Genomic DNA, 23,195 nt, shown 5'->3' on the forward strand with positions numbered 1-23,195 from the left:
GGGTTATGTGCACCCACAATTTTTACTACTGGTATACAGTGCCATTGTCTGACTGGGAATTCAAAGAATATATTGGGGTGACGTGCACCCACAATTTTTGCTACTGCTATACAGTGCCATTGTCTCACTGGGAATTCAAAGAATATATGGGGGTTATGTGCACCCACAATTTTTAATACTGGTATACAGTGCCATTGTCTGACTGGGAATTCAAAGAATATATTGGGGTTATGTGCACCCACAATTTTTAATACTGGTATATAGTGCCATTGTCTGACTGGGAATTCAAAGAATATATGGGGGTTATGTGCACCCACAATTTTTAATACTGGTATACAGTGCCATTGTCTGACTGGGAATTCAAAGAATATATTGGGGTTATGTGCACCCACAATTTTTACTACTGGTATATAGTGCCATTGTCTGACTGGGAATTCAAAGAATATATGGGGGTTATGTGCACCCACAATTTTTAATACTGGTATACAGTGCCATTGTCTGACTGGGAATTCAAAGAATATATGGGGGTTATGTGCACCCACAATTTTTAATACTGGTATACAGTGCCATTGTCTGACTGGGAATTCAAAGAATATATTGGGGTTATGTGCACCCACAATTTTTAATACTGGTATACAGTGCCATTGTCTGACTGGGAATTCAAAGAATATATTGGGGTTATGTGCACCCACAATTTTTAATACTGGTATACAGTGCCATTGTCTGACTGGGAATTCAAAGAATATATGGGGGTTATGTGCACCCACAATTTTTAATACTGGTATATAGTGCCATTGTCTGACTGGGAATTCAAAGAATATATGGGGGTTACGTGCACCCACAATTTTTGCTACTGCTATACAGTTCCATTGTCTCACTGGGAATTCAAAGAATATATGGGGGTTATGTGCACCCACAATTTTTAATACTGGTATACAGTGCCATTGTCTGACTGGGAATTCAAAGAATATATGGGGGTTATGTGCACCCACAATTTTTAATACTGGTATACAGTGCCATTGTCTGACTGGGAATTCAAAGAATATATGGGGGTTATGTGCACCCACAATTTTTAATACTGGTATACAGTGCCATTGTCTGACTGGGAATTCAAAGAATATATTGGGGTTATGTGCACCCACAATTTTTACTACTGGTATACAGTGCCATTGTCTGACTGGGAATTCAAAGAATATATGGGGGTTATGTGCACCCACAATTTTTAATACTGGTATATAGTGCCATTGTCTGACTGGGAATTCAAAGAATATATGGGGGTTACGTGCACCCACAATTTTTGCTACTGCTATACAGTTCCATTGTCTCACTGGGAATTCAAAGAATATATGGGGGTTATGTGCACCCACAATTTTTAATACTGGTATACAGTGCCATTGTCTGACTGGGAATTCAAAGAATATATGGGGGTTATGTGCACCCACAATTTTTACTACTGGTATACAGTGCCATTGTCTGACTGGGAATTCAAAGAATATATTGGGGTGACGTGCACCCACAATTTTTGCTACTGCTATACAGTGCCATTGTCTCACTGGGAATTCAAAGAATATATGGGGGTTATGTGCACCCACAATTTTTACTACTGGTATACAGTGCCATTGTCTGACTGGGAATTCAAAGAATATATTGGGGTGACGTGCACCCACAATTTTTGCTACTGCTATACAGTGCCATTGTCTCACTGGGAATTCAAAGAATATATGGGGGTTATGTGCACCCACAATTTTTAATACTGGTATACAGTGCCATTGTCTGACTGGGAATTCAAAGAATATATGGGGGTTATGTGCACCCACAATTTTTAATACTGCTATACAGTTCCATTGTCTCACTGGGAATTCAAAGAATATATGGGGGTTATGTGCACCCACAATTTTTAATACTGGTATACAGTGCCATTGTCTGACTGGGAATTCAAAGAATATATGGGGGTTATGTGCACCCACAATTTTTAATACTGGTATATAGTGCCATTGTCTGACTGGGAATTCAAAGAATATATGGGGGTTACGTGCACCCACAATTTTTAATACTGGTATACAGTGCCATTGTCTCACTGGGAATTCAAAGAATATATTGGGGTTATGTGTACCCACAATTTTTACTACTGGTATATAGTGCCATTGTCTGACTGGGAATTCAAAGAATATATGGGGGTTATGTGCACCCACAATTTTTAATACTGGTATACAGTGCCATTGTCTGACTGGGAATTCAAAGAATATATGGGGGTTATGTGCACCCACAATTTTTAATACTGGTATACAGTGCCATTGTCTGACTGGGAATTCAAAGAATATATTGGGGTTATGTGCACCCACAATTTTTACTACTGGTATACAGTGCCATTGTCTGACTGGGAATTCAAAGAGTATATTGGGAATACAAATACCCTCATTTCTTGCTACTGCCATATAGTGCCAGTTTCTGACTGGGAATTCAAAGAATATATTGGGGTTACGTGCACCCACAATTTTTACTACTGGTATACAGTGCCATTGTCTGACTGGGAATTCAAAGAATATATTGGGGTTATAAATACCCTCATTTCTTGCTACTGCCATATAGTGCCAGTTTCTGACTGGTAATTCAAAGAATATATTGGGGTTACGTGCACCCACAATTTTTACTACTGGTATACAGTGCCATTGTCTGACTGGGAATTCAAAGAGTATATTGGGAATACAAATACCCTCATTTCTTGCTACTGCCATATAGTGCCAGTTTCTGACTGGTAATTCAAAGAATATATTGGGGTTACGTGCACCCACAATTTTTACTACTGGTATACAGTGCCATTGTCTGACTGGGAATTCAAAGAATATATTGGGGTTATAAATACCCTCATTTCTTGCTACTGCCATATAGTGCCAGTTTCTGACTGGTAATTCAAAGAATATATTGGGGTTACGTGCACCCACAATTTTTACTACTGGTATACAGTGCCATTGTCTGACTGGGAATTCAAAGAGTATATTGGGAATACAAATACCCTCATTTCTTGCTACTGCCATATAGTGCCAGTTTCTGACTGGGAATTCAAAGAATATATTGGGGTTACGTGCACCCACAATTTTTACTACTGGTATACAGTGCCATTGTCTGACTGGGAATTCAAAGAGTATATTGGGAATACAAATACCCTCATTTCTTGCTACTGCCATATAGTGCCAGTGTCTGACTGGGAATTCAAAGAATATATTGGGGTTACGTGCACCCACAATTTTTACTACTGGTATACAGTGCCAATTTCTAACTAGGAATTCAAAATGCGCAATGCTCCCGGAAAGGGACGTGGACGAGGCCGTGGGCGAGGTCGGGGGAATGGTTCTGGGGAGCAAGGTAGCAGTGAAGCCACAGGGCGTCCCGTGCCTACTCCTGTGGGGCAGCAAGCATTGCGCCACTCCACAGTGCCAGGGTTGCTTGCCACATTAACTAAACTGCAGGGTACAAACCTTAGTAGGCCCGAGAACCAGGAACAGGTCTTGCAATGGCTGTCAGAGAACGCTTACAGCACATTGTCCAGCAGCCAGTCAGACTCTGCCTCCTCTCCTCCTATTACCCAACAGTCTTGTCTTCCTTCCTCCCAAAATTCCGAAGCTTTACAGAACAATAACCCAAACTGTCCCTGCTCCCCAGAGCTGTTCTCCGCTCCTTTCATTGTCCCTCAACCTGCCTCTCCACGTCACGATTCCACGAACCTAACAGAGGAGCATCTGTGTCCAGATGCTCAAACACTAGAGTCTCCTCCATCTCCGTTCGATTTGGTGGTGGATGACCAGCAACCCACCCTCATCGACGATGATGTGACGCAGTTGCCGTCAGGGCATCCAGTTGACCGGCGCATTGTGCGGGAGGAGGAGATGAGACAGGAGTTGGAAGAGGAAGTGGTGGATGATGAGGACACTGACCCGACCTGGACAGGGGGGATGTCAAGCGGGGAAAGTAGTGTGGATGTTGAGGCAGGTGCAGCACCAAAAAGGGTAGCTAGAGGCAGAGGCAGAGGTCAGCAGCTTAGGCGAAGCCAGGCCACACCCGGAATCTCCCAAGATGTTCCAGTTCGTACCCAGCCCCGAAAAACTCCCACCTCGAGGGCACGTTTCTCGAAGGTGTGGAGTTTTTTCAAGGAATGCGCCGAGGACAGATATAGTGTTGTCTGCACAATTTGCCTCTCGAAATTGATTAGGGGCTCTGAGAAGAGCAACCTGTCCACCACTTCAATGCGCCGTCATTTGGAATCCAAGCACTGGAATCAGTGGCAGGCAGCAACGGCAGGACAAAGGCCGCCTGCCGTTCACGCCACTGCCACTGCCTCTGCCACTGCCTCTGCCACTGCCACTGCTGACTGTGCTGGCGATGCACTCCAGAGGACGAGCCAGGACACCACTTCATCTGCCTCCGCCACTTTGTTGACTTCTACCTCATCCTCCCCTGGTCCTGTCTTATCTCCTTCTCCTGCACCATCAAAGGCACCATCAGGCGTTTCTTTACAACAACCCACCATCTCTCAGACATTGGAGTGGCGGCAGAAATACACTGCTAACCACCCACACGCGCAAGCCTTGAACGCCAACATCGCTAAACTGCTGGCCCAGGAGATGTTGGCGTTCCGGCTTGTTGAAACTCCCGCCTTCCTGGACCTGATGGCAACTGCGGCACCTCGCTATGCCGTCCCTAGCCGTCACTACTTCTCCCGGTGTGCCGTCCCCGCCTTGCACCAGCACGTGTCACTCAACATCAGGCGGGCCCTTAGTTCCGCGCTTTGCACAAAGGTCCACTTGACCACCGACGCGTGGACAAGTGCATGCGGACAGGGACGCTACATTTCACTGACGGCACACTGGGTGAATGTAGTTGAGGCTGGGACTGCTTCCCAAACTGGCCCGGTGTACCTCGTCTCCCCGCCTAACATTCCTGGCAGGGACACGAGAAGAACACCCCCCTCCTCCTCCTCCTCTACCGCCTCCTCCTCCGCCACCGCCTCCTCCTCCGCCACCGCCTCCTCCTCCGCTGTTAGATTGACCCCAGCTACGAGTTGGAAACGTTGCAGCACTGGCGTTGGTAGACGTCAGCAGGCTGTGCTGAAGCTGATCAGCTTGGGGGACAGACAGCACACTGCCTCCGAGGTGAGGGATGCCCTCCTCGATGAGACGGCAATATGGTTTGAGCCGCTGCACCTGGGCCCAGGCATGGTCGTTTGTGATAACGGCCGGAACCTGGTAGCAGCTCTGGAGCTTGCCGGACTCCAACATGTTCCATGCCTGGCCCACGTCTTCAACCTAGTGGTGCAACGTTTCCTAAAGAGCTACCCCAATGTTCCAGAGCTACTGGTGAAAGTGCGGCGCATGTGCGCCCACTTTCGCAAGTCGACAGTAGCCGCTGCTAGCTTAAAATCTCTCCAGCAACGCCTGCATGTGCCACAACACCGGCTTTTGTGCGACGTCCCCACACGCTGGAACTCAACGTTTCAGATGTTGAATAGAGTGGTTGAGCAGCAGAGACCTTTGATGGAATACCAGCTACAAAACCCTAGGGTGCCACAAAGTCAGCTGCCTCAGTTTCACATCCATGAGTGGCCATGGATGAGAGACCTTTGTGACATCCTACGGGTCTTTGAGGAGTCCACAAGGAGGGTGAGCTCTGAGGATGCGATGGTGAGCCTTACAATCCCGCTCTTGTGTGTTCTGAGAGAATCCCTGATTGACATCAGGGATAACTCAGATCACACAGAGGAGTTAGGGATAGCATCCGATCCGTCACAGCTGGAGAGTAGGTCCACACATCTGTCCGCTTCACTGCGTTTAATGGAGGAGGAGGAGGAGGAGGAGGAGGAAGAAGAGTTGTCCGATGATGTGATGGTGATACAGGAGGCTTCCGGGCAACTTCGAATCGTCCCATTGTTGCAGCGCGGATGGGTAGACATGGAGGATGAGGAGGAAATGGAGATTGAACTTTCCGGTGGGGCCAGAGGAGTCATGCCAACTAACACTGTGGCAGACATGGCTGAGTTCATGTTGGGGTGCTTTACAACCGACAAGCGTATTGTCAAAATCATGGAGGACAACCAGTACTGGATCTTTGCTATCCTTGACCCCCGGTATAAAAACAACATCTCGTCTTTTATTCCGGTAGAGGGGAGGGCCAATCGCATCAATGCTTGCCACAGGCAATTGGTGCAGAATATGATGGAGATGTTTCCAGCATGTGACGTTGGCGGCAGGGAGGGCAGTTCCTCCAGTAGGCAACCAAGTTCTCACCGGTCCACACAAACGAGGGGCACACTGTCTAAGGTCTGGGACACCTTGATGGCACCCCCTCGCCAAAGTGCCGCCACGGAGGGTCCTAGTGTCACCAGGCGTGAGAAGTATAGGCGCATGTTGCGGGAATACCTTTCCGACCACAGCCCTGTCCTCTCCGACCCCTCTGCGCCCTACACGTATTGGGTGTCGAAGTTGGACCTGTGGCTTGAACTTGCCCTATATGCCTTGGAGGTGCTGTCCTGTCCTGCCGCCAGCGTCCTATCTGAGAGGGTGTTCAGTGCAGCCGGTGGCATCATCACTGACAAGCGCACCCGTCTGTCAGCTGAGAGTGCCGACCGGCTCACTTTGATAAAAATGAACCACCACTGGGTAGAGCCGTCATTTTTGTGCCCACCTGTGTAAAGCACCCCAACATGAAACTCCATGTCTGTACTCAACCTCTCCAATTCCTCCGCATCCTCATACTCATCCACCATAAGCGTTGCACAATTCTGCTAATACTAGGCTCCCTCCACCCTGATTTCCCCCAACTCTGCTGGTTAGAGGCTCCCTCCACCCTGATTTCCACCAACTCTGCTGGTTAGAGGCTCCCTCCACCATGAATTTGCCCAAACTGGGCTGTTTAGAGGCTCCCTCCACCATGAATTTGCCCAAACTGGGCTGTTTAGAGGCTCCCTCCACCATGAATTGGTCCAAACTGGGTTTTTTAGAGGCTCCCTCCACCATGAATTGGTCCAAACTGGGCTGGTTAGAGGCTCCCTCCACCATGAATTTGCCCAAACTGGGCTGTTTAGAGGCTCCCTCCACCATGAATTGGTCCAAACTGGGCTGGTTAGAGGCTCCCTCCACCATTAATTGGTCCAAACTGGGCTGGTTAGAGGCTCCCTCCACCATTAATTGGTCCAAACTGGGCTGGTTAGAGGCTCCCTCCACCATGAATTGGTCCAAACTGGGTTTTTTAGAGGCTCCCTCCACCATGAATTGGTCCAAACTTGGCTGTTTAGAGGCTCCCTCCACCATGAATTGGTCCAAACTGGGCTGGTTAGAGGCTCCCTCCACCATTAATTGGTCCAAACTGGGCTGGTTAGAGGCTCCCTCCACCATGAATTTGCCCAAACTGGGCTGTTTAGAGGCTCCCTCCACCATGAATTTGCCCAAACTGGGCTGTTTAGAGGCTCCCTCCACCATGAATTGGTCCAAACTGGGTTTTTTAGAGGCTCCCTCCACCATGAATTGGTCCAAACTGGGCTGGTTAGAGGCTCCCTCCACCATTAATTGGTCCAAACTGGGGTGGTTAGAGGCTCCCTCCACCATTAATTGGTCCAAACTGGGCTGGTTAGAGGCTCCCTCCACCATTAATTGGTCCAAACTGGGCTGGTTAGAGGCTCCCTCCACCATTAATTGGTCCAAACTGGGCTGTTTAGAGGCTCCCTCCACCATTAATTGGTCCAAACTGGGCTGGTTAGAGGCTCCCTCCACCATGAATTTGCCCAAACTGGGCTGTTTAGAGGCTCCCTCCACCATGAATTGGTCCAAACTGGGTTTTTTAGAGGCTCCCTCCACCATGAATTTGCCCAAACTGGGCTGGTTAGAGGCTCCCTCCACCATGAATTGGTCCAAGCTGGGTTTTTTAGAGGCTCCCTCCACCATGAATTTGCCCAAACTGGGCTGGTTAGAGGCTCCCTCCACCATGAATTGGTCCAAACTGGGCTGGTTAGAGGCTCCCTCCACCATGAATTTGCCCAAACTGGGCTGTTTAGAGGCTCCCTCCACCATTAATTGGTCCAAACTGGGCTGGTTAGAGGCTTCCTCCACCATGAATTTGCCCAAACTGGGCTGTTTAGAGGCTCCCTCCACCATGAATTGGTCCAAACTGGGTTTTTTAGAGGCTCCCTCCACCATGAATTGGTCCAAACTGGGTTTTTTAGAGGCTCCCTCCACCATGAATTGGTCCAAACTGGGCTGGTTAGAGGCTCCCTCCACCATGAATTTCCAAAAACTTGGCTGTTTAGAGGCTCCCTCCACCATGAATTGGTCCAAACTGGGCTGGTTAGAGGCTCCCTCCACCATGAATTTCCCAAAACTTGGCTGTTTAGAGGCTCCCTCCACCATGAATTGGTCCAAACTGGGCTGGTTAGAGGCTCCCTCCACCATTAATTGGTCCAAACTGGGCTGGTTAGAGGCTCCCTCCACCATGAATTGGTCCAAACTGGGTTTTTTAAGGCTCCCTCCACCATGAATTTGCCCAAACTGGGCTGTTTAGAGGCTCCCTCCACCATGAATTGGTCCAAACTGGGCTGGTTAGAGGCTCCCTCCACCATTAATTGGTCCAAACTGGGCTGGTTAGAGGCTCCCTCCATCATGAATTTGCCCAAACTGGGCTGTTTAGAGGCTCCCTCCACCATGAATTTGCCCAAACTGGGCTGTTTAGAGGCTCCCTCCACCATGAATTGGTCCAAACTGGGTTTTTTAGAGGCTCCCTCCACCATGAATTGGTCCAAACTGGGCTGGTTAGAGGCTCCCTCCACCATTAATTGGTCCAAACTGGGCTGGTTAGAGGCTCCCTCCACCATTAATTGGTCCGAACTGGGCTGGTTAGAGGCTCCCTCCACCATTAATTGGTCCAAACTGGGCTGGTTAGAGGCTCCCTCCACCATTAATTGGTCCAAACTGGGCTGTTTAGAGGCTCCCTCCACCATTAATTGGTCCAAACTGGGCTGGTTAGAGGCTCCCTCCACCATGAATTTGCCCAAACTGGGCTGTTTAGAGGCTCCCTCCACCATGAATTGGTCCAAACTGGGTTTTTTAGAGGCTCCCTCCACCATGAATTTGCCCAAACTGGGCTGGTTAGAGGCTCCCTCCACCATGAATTGGTCCAAGCTGGGTTTTTTAGAGGCTCCCTCCACCATGAATTTGCCCAAACTGGGCTGGTTAGAGGCTCCCTCCACCATGAATTGGTCCAAACTGGGCTGGTTAGAGGCTCCCTCCACCATGAATTTGCCCAAACTGGGCTGTTTAGAGGCTCCCTCCACCATTAATTGGTCCAAACTGGGCTGGTTAGAGGCTTCCTCCACCATGAATTTGCCCAAACTGGGCTGTTTAGAGGCTCCCTCCACCATGAATTGGTCCAAACTGGGTTTTTTTAGAGGCTCCCTCCACCATGAATTGGTCCAAACTGGGTTTTTTAGAGGCTCCCTCCACCATGAATTGGTCCAAACTGGGCTGGTTAGAGGCTCCCTCCACCATGAATTTCCCAAAACTTGGCTGTTTAGAGGCTCCCTCCACCATGAATTGGTCCAAACTGGGCTGGTTAGAGGCTCCCTCCACCATTAATTGGTCCAAACTGGGCTGGTTAGAGGCTCCCTCCACCATGAATTGGTCCAAACTGGGTTTTTTAGAGGCTCCCTCCACCATGAATTTGCCCAAACTGGGCTGTTTAGAGGCTCCCTCCACCATGAATTGGTCCAAACTGGGCTGGTTAGAGGCTCCCTCCACCATGAATTGGTCCAAACTGGGCTGGTTAGAGGCTCCCTCCACCATTAATTGGTCCAAACTGGGCTGGTTAGAGGCTCCCTCCACCATGAATTGGTCCAAACTGGGTTTTTTAGAGGCTCCCTCCACCATGAATTTGCCCAAACTGGGCTGTTTAGAGGCTCCCTCCACCATGAATTGGTCCAAACTGGGCTGGTTAGAGGCTCCCTCCACCATTAATTGGTCCAAACTGGGCTGGTTAGAGGCTCCCTCCACCATGAATTGGTCCAAACTGGGCTGGTTAGAGGCTCCCTCCACCATGAATTTGCCCAAACTGGGCTGTTTAGAGGCTCCCTCCACCATGAATTGGTCCAAACTGGGCTGGTTAGAGGCTCCCTCCACCATGAATTTGCCCAAACTGGGCTGTTTAGAGGCTCCCTCCACCATGAATTGGTCCAAACTGGGTTTTTTAGAGGCTCCCTCCACCATGAATTGGTCCAAACTGGGCTGGTTAGAGGCTCCCTCCACCATGAATTTCCCAAAACTTGGCTGTTTAGAGGCTCCCTCCACCATGAATTGGTCCAAACTGGGCTGGTTAGAGGCTCCCTCCACCATGAATTTCCCAAAACTTGGCTGTTTAGAGGCTCCCTCCACCATGAATTGGTCCAAACTGGGCTGGTTAGAGGCTCCCTCCACCATTAATTGGTCCAAACTGGGCTGGTTAGAGGCTCCCTCCACCATGAATTGGTCCAAACTGTGTTTTTTAGAGGCTCCCTCCACCATGAATTTGCCCAAACTGGGCTGTTTAGAGGCTCCCTCCACCATGAATTGGTCCAAACTGGGCTGGTTAGAGGCTCCCTCCACCATTAATTGGTCCAAACTGGGCGGGTTAGAGGCTCCCTCCACCATTAATTGGTCCAAACTGGGCTGGTTAGAGGCTCCCTCCACCATGAATTTGCCCAAACTGGGCTGGTTAGAGGCTCCCTCCACCATGAATTGGTCCAAACTGGGTTTTTTAGAGGCTCCCTCCACCATGAATTTGCCCAAACTGGGCTGGTTAGAGGCTCCCTCCACCATGAATTGGTCCAAACTGGGGTTTTTAGAGGCTCCCTCCACCATGAATTTGCCCAAACTGGGGTGTTTAGAGGCTCCCTCCACCATGAATTTGCCCAAACTCTGCTGGTTAGAGGCTCAATCCACCCTGATTTTCAAAACAAATGTTGGTGCCAACCTCAACTTACTACAAGGGCCAAATTCACTGCTGGTGACAAGCTCTCCTCACTGCAAGTGCCAAATACACATGTTTCAAGGTGTTTTCCTACTGTCAGAGAGGTGGTATTGAGTGTGTAAAGTGTGTAGTTGTTAGGCTGTGATGTTGGGGTAATAGAGGGTCTTTGGTGTGTTAGATGCCCCCAGACATGCTTCCCCTGCTGTCCCAGTGTCATTCCAGAGGTGTTGGCATCATTTCCTGGGGTGTCATAGTGGACTTGGTGACCCTCCAGACACGGATTTGGGTTTCCCCCTTAACGAGTATCTGTTCCCCATAGACTATAATGGGGTTCGAAACCCGTTCGAACACACGAACATTGAGCGGCTGTTCGAATCGAATTTCGAACCTCGAACATTTTAGTGTTCGCTCATCTCTACCTCATGCATCATTGATGTCCTGACGCTGAGCGCGGCGGCTGGATTCTAGCAGGCCAGACCTGCAGACAGTGAGAAGGTAAGTACCAATTTTAATTACAAACACAAACTGCTTTGTTGTCCCCTATTTTGCTCCCAAATCTTTCAATTACTACAACTCCCAGCAGCTCCAGATGCCCTGGAGCTTCTGGGAGTTGTAGTCCACCCACCCCATAGATAATTTCCCACTCTATTGTTATGCTGGTACCCTTTTCTAGAGCTCCAGCATAACAATACCCAAGTTGCAGAAACCACTGAGGACTTATCTGCCTTTCACTTTGAAAATGGCTGACACCTGGCAGACCTCATTATGGTAATGAGGTCTGCCACTGTCTGGGTGTAACCGCCATTTTAACAGTCCACCTCTCCATCATTCTGGTCACATGGTGGACCTGTATGACGGAGAGCTTGGGACATGTATGACGGAGAGAAATTTCTCTCATGTCTCTTGATTTTTTTTTTTAAATACTTTCTTACCCCTTAGAAATGGTGACTGTCTGATAGACAGCATCTATTACTAAGGTGTGGCTTAGTGTTAGCTGGTGAATATTCTAGCACTAACCCTCCAATTATTACCCCGGCCAGGGCCGCCATCAGGAATTTTGGGGCCCCATACAGCCTAAGTGTCTGGGCCCCCCCCCCCTCCCATTTTTGCTTTGCGCGCCGCGGGAAATTTAGCCCCACCCACTGTTATGTTGACTCCGCCCACTCATTAATTTTCCATTTGCCCGCACACTGTATAATCCTCCTACAGTCACCCGTAAATTATATGTCCCCCTCCATCTCTCCCCTAGCTTCATATACACCCTTCATCTGCCCCCAGATTAATGTCCCCTCCATCTCTGCCCACAGATTCATGTCCCTCCATCTCTGCCCCCAGATTCATGTCCCCCCATCTCCATACCTCCCAACTTTTGAAGAACTAAAAGAGGGACAAAATGTGTGGCGCGCTTAGCGCGCCACAGCAAATTTAGCCCCGCCTACTCTCGTGTTGACTCCGCCCACTCGTTAATTTTTCATGTGCCCGCACACAGTATAATCCTCCTACAGTCACCCGTAAATTATATGTCCCCCCTCTATCTCTCCCCCAGTTTCATATACACCCTTCATCTGCCCCCAGTTTCATGTCCCCCTTCCATCTCTGCCCCTAGATTCATGTCCCCACATCTCTGCCCCCAGTTTCATGTCCCCTCCATCTCTGCCCCCAGATTCATGTCCCCCCAGATTCATGTCCCCCCTCCATCTCTGCCCCCAGATTCATGTCCCCCATCTCTGCCCCCAGATTCATGTCCCTCCATCTCTGCCCCCAGATTCATGTCCCCACAGTGTCATGCCGTCCCCTCCTTCATCTGCCCCAGTGTCATTCCGTCCTCTCTTTCATCTGCCCCCAGATTCACGTTCCACCTCCACATTAAACTTACCTTCTCCTCCGCTCCCTCGACGCTCTCTGCGCGTCTCTCTCACTGACACATGCGGCTGAAGGAAGGAGCTGACACGGGTCAGCTCCACGCTTCGCCGCTGGGTGTCTCTCTCGCTGACACATATGCGGCTGAAGCGAGGAGCTGACCTGTGTCAGCTCCTCGCTTCGCCGCTGCCGCCTCTCTCACTGACGCTGACATGTATGCGGCTGAAGCGAGGAGCTGACCTGTGTCAGCTCCTCACTTCGCCGCTGCCGCCTCTCTCGCTGACACATATGCGGCTGAGTCGGGTTCCGGCTCAGCCGCATATGTGTCACCGAGAGAGGCGGCAGCGGCGAAGTGAGGAGCTGACACAGGTCAGCTCCTCGCTTCAGCCGCATATGTGTCAGCGAGACAGGCGGCAGTGGCGAAGCGAGGAGCTGACCTGTGTCAGCTCCTCGCTTCAGCCGCGTATGTGCTCAACTCAGATCTGCGTCCTCTGGACGCAGATCTGAGTTGAAACAGGACATACAATGACTGCTGCCGGCACCAGGGGGCCTGGGCCCCCCCCATTTTAAAATTTGTCCGGGCCCCTGACGCCAGTAGCAGTAGTACTGGCCTATCGGCGGCCCTGACCCCGGCACCCAACACCATCAGGGGTGCCGGGAAGAGCTGTCTATCGTCCAATACCCAGCTGTCTAAAGAGACTGCTGGGGATTGGGGTGGTCGCAGGCTGGTATTATAAGCCTGGGAAGGGCCAAAAACCATGGCCCTTACCACCCTTGTAATGTCAGGCTGCTGCTGCTTGTTATATCTGGCTGGTTATAAGAAATTGGGGGGACCCTATGTCATTTTTTCTCTAATTATGAAGCAACATAGGTTCCCCCCAATATTTCTGAGCCAGACAGATATAACAAGCAGTATCCTGACATTACAAGGGTGGAAATGGCATGGTTTTTGGCTCTTCTCAGCCTTATAATACCAGGCTGTTGTTTTCAGTCTTTTCCAGCCTAAGGGTCAGTGCACACTGAGTTTTTTGGTGCTCATTTTGAGTTCTATTGGGAGGCTTTTTTTGGAGGCTGATTTAGCGTCAAAATTAGCACCAAAAATTTCAGTGTGCACGGACCCTAATAATTCCAGCCTGCGACTGCCCCAATCCTCAGCAGTCTCTTTTAAACAGCCAGGTATTGGATGATAACCAATTCTTCTCAGCGTTAGGTAGCGGGGTAATAATTGGAGGGTTAGTGCTAGAATATTCACCACTATTGCTAAGCCACACCTTAGTAATGGATGCTGACTATCAATCGCCATTACTAAGGGGTAAGAAAGTATTTATAAAAACTCGAGACATGAAAGAAATTTGTTTTTATTGAAATAGACAAATCGTTGACCATTTTATTAAAGAATTTAAAAAAAATAAAACAAAAATGATGATCATCGATGGAATCCAACATAATCCAATGGATTATGGTAACCTGAAAGAGAAAAAACACAGCATAATAAAAATTATACTCATGTTACTTCTTCACCCGTTCGAACTCCTGCACCATTCTCTTGCCGCATTGTACAGTGCAGGAGGCCTGTCTGCTTATGATTACCTGCTCCCGGTCTCTGGTCATTGTGTTGTTATTGTTAGGCCGGGTTCACACGGAGTATTTTGGTTCGTAATGTGGAACGTAGACGCCGCAGGATCTTTTGCGGGCCGTATACGCTCCCATTGTTTTCAATGTATACGCGGCGCTATTTTGCGGCCGCCGCAAAATCACGGCCGCAAAATAGCTCCGCGTATACGGTACCGGCTCCCATTGAAAACAATGGGAGCGTATATGGCCCACAAAAGATCCCGCGGCGTCTACGTTCCACATTACGAACCAAAATACTTCGTATGAACCCGGCCTTAGGGTGCATTCACACAGAGGAAAATACCGGTGAATTTGGTGTGGAATCTGCATTAGATTCAGCTCTGAAAAAAAGCCTCCCATTGACTTAAATGGGTTGCTTTGCAGAAAAAAGAACCCATTGAAGTCAATGGGAGGCTTTTTTTTTCATCGCTGAATCTGTCATGGATTCCACACCAAATTCAGCGCCATTTTCCTCTGTGTGAATGCACCCTAAGGGGTGTTTGTGTTGTGTTTGAAAGCTTATCTGCCAATCAAGCCTGAGATGGGTTCTGGGCTTCATTAAGTAGCCATCAGGCCACAAATGTTTGCTGGATATTGTATATGACCTTGCTTTGTCCTTGCTCTTGTTTTGTATTTACTGACCTCTGCTTCTTGGCTTTTTGACTACTCTTTTGGATTTTGATTTGGTACTGTTTTGCCTCTCTGGTTTGACCTCGGTTTGCTGACTCCTCTTCTGTGTTGTTTTGTCTTGTCCTGTTCTGTGTAAGACATATTTAGAGAAGGGACTTTAACCCAGTTGTCCTCTACTGCTTAGGGGAGTTGAGGCAAGTAGAAATTGGCTTCTATTCTGGTGCACAATTCTGTCACATCTGAATGAGCTATGAAGGGATGCCTAAGATATAGATGAGTCCTTGGGCTAGCTGTGTGATTGTTACTCCTGTCAATGTGACCAGGAATATTCCAATCACATTGGGGGTCACAGTAGAAGCAGGAGTTGACAAGCTATTCATATGGATTGACATGTGTCTCCTAAGTTTTTAGCTGGAGAACTACAAAGCACACAATACCTCCAAAAGTATGTGTGCTTTGTATTAATAATGATGTAGGGGCTGCTATGCTACTATCATAGCAGCCTGTTTGGGGGTGGGACTTTCACTTTAAAGGAGTGTTTACATTGCGTTTTTGGCCTCCCTTGCCGGGATACGTTGGTAACCAGTCACAATCAGCTACCCACTTATCCTTAATTTTTTTTTTGTGAAAGATAAATTTAATACATAATTGGTATGTCGCAAAATAAAGTAGTTTTAAAATAGCGCGGGGGGGGGGGCAGAACTTAGGCTGTATGGGGCCCCAAAATTCCTGATGGCGGCCCTGCTCAGACGTATTGGAGCTGCTCACGAGCTAAGTGCCATTTATCCCCTATTGAGCATGAGCGGTGAGCATGACCATGTGTGAGGTTTCTCAGCTTCAATCTGGGTGCTGTTAGTTAGGACCTGTAAGCCCTGAACTGTCAGCTCTACACCAGGGCTAGGAGCGGTAGACGCCGTTCCAGCTTGTGGAGCTGCAGCAAGTATGGTCTCTGAGATAGCCTATGTGTTACTGTCTGACTTCATGTATGGTTCCTAGCTGTGTGCGGGAGCATGCAAACTCCCCTGGTAACTCCAAGCTGTGTGCAGGAGAATGTTCTAAACTTCCGTGGTGGCCCCTAGCTGTCGCAGGGGTAAGTGTGTGTGTTTGCTGGCCTGGGGTGAGTGTTAACCCTTGGCAGCCGTGTGTGTTTCACTTGTACTGGTGCACCTGGCCAGTGAGCTAAACTGGCAGGATTTTAGTTGCACCTTGTTCAAATGGAGTGTCGCACAGTACACACTGTTCACATTGAGTTCAGGCTGCAGTGTCTTGCAGTAGTTCACATTTAGTTCAGGCTGCAGTGTCTTGCAGTAGTTCACATTTAGTCCAGGCTGCAGTGTCTTGCAGTAGTTCACATTTAGTCCAGGCTGCAGTGTCTTGCAGTAGTTCACATTGAGTCCATGCTGCAGTGTCTTTGCAGTAGTTCACATTGATTTTCACGCTGCAGTGTCTTTGCAGTAGTTCACATTTGAGTTCAGACATACAGCCGCCCACCATTGAGCCAATGGACACTATGCAGTGTTCTACAGCTAAGAGGTTCTGTAGTTTAAAAAAAATATTTATATATATATATATATATATATATATATATACACACACAGAACCGTAACACTGTTCCTGTTTTAGACACAGGAAATGCCTATAAATGCCCAATCAGGGGTGACTCTCGTCATGCAGTGATTGGCTGAGAAGGATATCAAAGCATTTACAGTATATAAAGAAAATAGCAGGACCTCGGTAGAATTTTTTTTCCCATTCCAGCATGTTCTCATATTTGCAATAACATTTTCCTGTGGAGAATCCCTTTAATTATTCTCTTCTTCTTATATTTTGCCTAATATAAAAAGAAATTCTATGTATATTGCAGTAGTCAGTCATTTCTTTCTTCTTAATTCTGATTGTAAGACAACTGACTGCAGAATTAGCCTCTCTCTACTGCACCAACTGCAGTCCACAAAGATTGTTAACCCTCACCCCTTTACTGAGACCCAAGAAGGTTTCTACACAATAAAAATGGGTTTGTTCACTGTAAGAACAATGAGACTATAGTCAATGTTGTAGTGGTGAAAGTGGTGAAAGTGCTGAAGAGGGCCTGGACGCCATTATGTTCTAAATTAGATGTGGATTCACAAAGGAATTTGACCCCTGATAAGAGGCAAGATATTTTGCTTTCCTTTGGATCAGCAATAGAGATGAGCGAATAGTGAAATATTCGAGATTCGATATTCATTTCGAATTGCCCCTCAATATTCGACTATTCAAACGAATATTGAACCCCATTATAGTCTATGGGGAAAAATGCTTCATTTCAGGGGAACCCACACTTTGACTCAGGAGAGTCACCAGGTCCACTAAGACACCCCAGGAAATTATGCCAACACCCTGGAATTCAACTGGGACAGCAGGGGAAGCATGTCTGGGGGCATCTAACATGCCCAAGTCCCTGTATTACATCACTATCTCGTCGGGATCCCTGTCAGCTTGCAGTATGCGGGAGCTGACTTTTTCTGAGATCGGACCACAATGGAGACTGCTGTGGACCAATCTTAGGCTCCGCCTCCTCCGGCAGAACCAGTGTTGATTGGCTGAATGCTGTACTCTGTATGGCATTCAGCCTATCAACACTGGTCAATGCATTCCTATGGGAAAAAGTCATCTCCCGCATATCGTAAGCTGACAGGGATCCCGACGAGATAGAGCCCCAAAAGCTGTTTGAGTAACATTCCCACATAAATAAAGGTAATCCCTAGCTAACCCTGCCAGTACATCTATCCCTGTCTCACAGTCACATGGTTCACAATCTCATATGACCCGAATCTGAAATCGACCATTCGTATAAATTGGAGGTCACCTGATTTAGCTAGCCAATTACTTTTTCCGATTTTTTCCGATGCCCTCGTTGTCATAGTTCCTGTCCCACCTCCCCTGCACAGTTATTGGTGCAAAAAAAGCACCAGGGAAGGTGGGAGGAGATACAAATTTTTACTGCGTTTGCTGATTGTAATCGAATACCTTCGCTCATCTCTAATCAGCACCCAAAATTTTTTGCTTGAACTTGATGGAATTAGGTATTTTTAACCCCTTCCCGACATGCGCCGTAATAGTACAGGGAAGGGCTTCCCGCAAACCGCCGTACTATTACTGCGGGCGCATGGTGCGCACACAGAACCTGTGTGCGCACCATGCGCTGCGGGTAACAGCCGTATGTTACGGCTGACATTGCCCTGTAACACCCGCGGTCGGAACCGGGTCCGATTGCGGGTGTTAACCCCTGATATGCCGGCGGTCAACATGACCGCCGTCACCTCCGGGGTTTGGTTTCCAAATGGTGGCGATCGGCACCCCCCGCGCCGGTTTCGGGGGTGCCGGTGTTCGTAGGGGGCAGCCCGGGGTCTGATCAGTGACCCCGGGTCTGCCCCATTACTTACCCCCTGCACGTACCTGGTTGATCCTGCCTAAAAAGGAAGCTGTCAGCCTGTGCGTCCACACAGGCTGACAGCTTCCTATACAATGCAATACACGTGTAACACGTGTATTGCAGTGTATATGTAGTGAAGCGGTGATCAGCCGATCACTGCTTCAATCCCCCATGGGGACAGAAAAAAAAAGTTGGAAAAAAGTAAAAATAAAAAAGTTTAAATAAGTTTAAAATACAATAGAAATAAATAAAGCCCCAAAAATCCCTTTTTCCCCATATAAAATGTTTTATTATGTAAAATAAAGAAAAATAGAAAAAAAATTACATATTTGGTATCGCCGCGTCTGTAATAACCTGATCAATAAAATTAAAACATTACTTAACCCGAACGGTGAACGGCGTACAAAAAAAACTTAGAAAACCACACAAAATAATGATTATTCACCACCTTTCCCTTACAAAATGCTCAATAAAAACTAATCAAATGGTCAGATGAAAACCAAAATACCAATAAAAAGAAGAGGTGTTCCTGCAAAAAATAAGCCCTCAACCAGCTCTGTCTAGCGAAAAATAAAAAAGTTATGCCTTTCAGAAGATGGCGATGCATAAATAATTGATTTTTTTCCCTAAATTGAATTTTATTCTGCAGAAATAGCAAAGCATTAAAAAATAATATAAATGGGGTATCGCCGTAACCGTACCAACCCGCAGAATAAAGGTCACATGTTACTTATAGTGTACGCTGCACAGGAAAAAGAATAAATGCTAAAAAGCAATGCTAGAATTGATGTTTCCTTTTACATCCCACCCAGAAAGAGTTAATAAAATGTAGTCAATAAGTTACAGGCCCCAAAATGGTGGCATTGAAAAGCACATCTAATACCGCAAACACCAAGCCCTCATATGGCCACATTGCCAGAAAATAAAAATAAAAATCTAGCTTGTACAATGTGAAGACAAAAACCCTAAAAGTCGCCAAATCATTAGGACATAAGTGGCTGCGACTAGAAGGAAATGTGTAAGCGTTTTCAGGGGACCCCCCATATTTAGAGCTTATGAGAGATAATACACCAGCGCTGACCCCCCAGAATGCCCCTCTTCTCCGTCCGTGTCATAGGAGCTAGTGGGAAAATAGAATAGGATTTGGTGTACCCAATTTACGCCGCACAGCTTACACATTCACTTCGGGGTTACTAATGCTCTCTACATCACTTGATAAATTCTTTGAGGGGTGCGGTTTTCAAAATGGGGTCACTTTCTAGAGGTTTCCACTGTTTTGACTCCTCAAGGGCTTTGTAAATGTGACATGGTTCCTGAAACTGCTCACAGCCAGATCTGCCCTCTAAAAGCTCTTTGGCGCGCCTTCCCTTCTGCGTCTCGCTGTGCGTCCATATATTAGTTTACACCCACAAATGGGGTACTATGGTAGTCGGGAGAAGTTGCATAAGAAATTGTGGGGGGCGTTTTCTCCTTTAACCCCTTGTGAATGTGCAAATTCTAGGGCTAAACGAAAATATTAGTAAAATAAAATCAAATTTGAAAATTTCACCTCCATTTTGTATTAATTCCTGTTCAACACTTATAGGGTTAAATTACTAGGTATATGTTGTTTTGGCTTATTTAAGGGGTGCAGTTTTGAAAATGGGGTGATTTATGGGGTGTTTAATACAAGGGTCTTTCAAAACCCCTTCATAACTGGATTAGGCCCTTAAAAAATCGGTTTTGGAAATTTCTTGAAAATTTTGAATATTGTTATTTCACTTGTAAACCTTATAATGTCCATAAAAATTAAAAGGGCTCCTAAAGTTTGATGCCGACATAAAGCAGAAATCTGGAACATGAGATTTATGATATAATTTTGGCGGTCTGACTATCTGTATGCAATGCACATCATTTCAAACTTTATAAAATGCATATTTTTCAAAATTTCCACCAAATTTCCTATTTTTTCATAATTATATAATATATCAACCAAAATTTACTAGTAACATGAAGTACAATGTGTTACGAAAAAACAATCTCAAAATCACTTTGGTAAGTTAAAGCGTTCCAAAGTTATTGCCACATAAAGTGACACATGGCGGTTTTGAAAAATCGAGCTTGGTCAGGAAGTCAAAAAGTGTCATCGGCGGGAAGGGGTTAAAATTTATATTTGCAAATATATCGTGTTTACTTTATCAGTCATTTAATACATAGCATTCCTTTAAATGTTAGGTCTCATTGAAAACACTGAAACGTTTCAGGGGTTCCCTCCGAAAAAGCTGATTTCAAGGTTCCCCCATCAATGACTAGCTATTCCTATACCTGTTATTGCCCAGAGAAATGTCTGGCTTAATTTTCTTTGGGAAATGAGGAACTACACCATGCCTATGATGCTAAATCCCAACACAGCGTGCCACAGCCAAATAATGCTGCGCAAAAGACCGCGGCAGAAACTAATTGAGTTTTTTTTTCTGCAGTGTTTCTCACAGAAAGACTTTCTGACCTATACCTATATGGAAAATGCTAGTGTTTCCATAGGTGTAGTTGACATGCTGTGTTTTACAAAAATGCAAGTATTTTTGAAATCGCAGCATTTCCACTGCAGATTTTTTCTCCAATATACAGAAACTTTGTTAAAATGTAGGATTTTGGCCACGGCAGGTAATATAAAACGTAATGCTTTTTGTCACCTGGGTATTTCGCAACGTGGAGCCCCAGCCTAAGGTTTTTCCTTGTGTACCAAGAACTGTTCCTCCTTTTAACACAATAAAAGTGAAAGAACTGGAATTGTAAAAATGATGTGCAAGGGAACTATGCAATGTAAATATTTTTTCCATTTACATCTCTTGTCACTGTATGAACCTGTAATAACACACATATGTGCAATTATGTCGGAACAGTACAGCATTATACTAAACAGTACAATGATCTGGTTACAGATGCAAACTAGAAAATATATTAAGAAATATTTCTAATTTCAGTATTATGACATATTATATTATGAGGATTGTGACGTGTCACATCAGTTCCAAGCAATAGAAACCTGGCAAGCAAGAAATCAATGTTGAATGATGGCATCCCCTAAATAACATACAGAGGAAGTGGTTCTTGGGCTTGCGGCTAGGACTGAGCCGATCTTGAGATTTCAGTATCGTTTTTAAAATCCGATTTCTGATCATTTTCCATTCGAACCCGATCCCGATCCCAATTCCGATCCTAATGCAAGTCAATGTTTTTTTGTTTTTAATGATCAAAGATCGGATTTTAAAAACGATCCTATTCACTGCACAGCATTGAGTCCAAAAATTGAACGCTTCAATTTTTGGACTCCACTCTGTGTAGTGATTGAAAAGAAATCCCCCGGCTACTTAGTCCCCCCCCCCCACTTACCTGCACAGAATTGCTGCCGCTCCCCGTTCTTCTCGCTCCTCTTCTCTTTCCTTCACATTCCTTCAGAGCGCCGTGCGCACTGCCTTCCAGGCTAGTGTTAGAGATACTGAGAGTAGGCGGGGCTTGTTGTGGCTTAGGAGAGTGTGGGCGGGCAGACGTGAGTGCATCACTCACGTCTTCCCTCCCAGTACCCGCCCACATTCTCCTAAGCCACAAGCCACACCTTCTCCCAGCATCTCTAACACTAGCCTGGGAGGCAGTGCGCACGGCGCTCCGAAGACATGAGAAGGAGAAAGAAGATGAGAAAGAAGAACGGGGAGTGGCAGCAGCAGCGAATCTGTGCAGGTAAGTTGAGCGATCGGTATCGGAATTCCGTTCCCGATCTTTTTTAGGTGGGATCGGGATCGAAGACAATCTGTGTCTTCTCTGCATGCTTGTGCATACACAGCACTAGTGACATAATGAATTGTAACCATTAAATCATTGGTACCTGTGATCTGAATATGAGTACAGCAGTGGATAGATACTGTAAATAATGTGTAGATGATTTGCCTTCATATTTTTTTTTAGTAAAATGTAAAATAAAAAAAATAAACAAACCCTTCCCCTGAAAATGAATTTGTGAAAATAACAGATTTTAAAGCTATGGACGCCATGAGAAGGTAACAGGCAAAGTGATGGAGTCCAAATATATCAGCTCCAGGTTTCTGACATATGTGTGGTCCAGGGCAGATCTGGAGTAGGCCTCAGCCCAGTTGTAGATCCTGGGCTCATTACTGACCCATAAAATGCTGCAGAGCCTGCTGTTCATGGCAGTTCCATGAGGTGAAAGGAGGTGTATGGTTCTGTCCTGTAACCCTAAGTCTGGTGAGACAATATTGCTCCTGTTTTGTTCATGTGGCTGGAAGTAAGCCACATTTATAGTTAGGTTATCCGTTCTGTTTAGCTAGTGGCTCAGACGAGCAGGTTTTTATTTGGTATTTGCTGAAGTTAAGGCTGTATTTTGTTTCATTTATTTATTTATTTGTTTTTTTTGTGCCTGAAATCAAGGTTTATTTATTTTCCTGTTTTTTGTAAACAAACGAGTTTGCTGCACATTTTGTGTCCCTGTCTTGACTGTTTGGGTCCGCACCACTGCTTCTCCCGAGCTAACTTCCACACAACGCATAATGTAGAAATATTTGACATTACTTCACACAGGAGAATTAGACAATCATTTTGGGGGTAAATATTAGTTATTGAACAAATTATTTTAATATAGCATGAGGAAATGAGGAAAAAGTATAACTTTTCCTATTTTTGACTAATTTTCCTAAATTAAACT

The 23,195-nt window shown here is 46.5% G+C and overlaps 1 pseudogene; it reads right to left on the reverse strand.

Annotated features, from left to right (window-relative positions):
• Positions 1 to 13,053: 13,053 nt before the first annotated feature.
• LOC142190982 (small nucleolar RNA SNORA17) lies at positions 13,054 to 13,177 on the reverse strand (annotated as a pseudogene).
• Positions 13,178 to 23,195: the final 10,018 nt, after the last annotated feature.

The sequence above is a fragment of the Leptodactylus fuscus genome, chromosome 1, assembly GCF_031893055.1.
Source record: "Leptodactylus fuscus isolate aLepFus1 chromosome 1, aLepFus1.hap2, whole genome shotgun sequence".
Lineage (NCBI taxonomy): Eukaryota > Metazoa > Chordata > Amphibia > Anura > Leptodactylidae > Leptodactylus > Leptodactylus fuscus.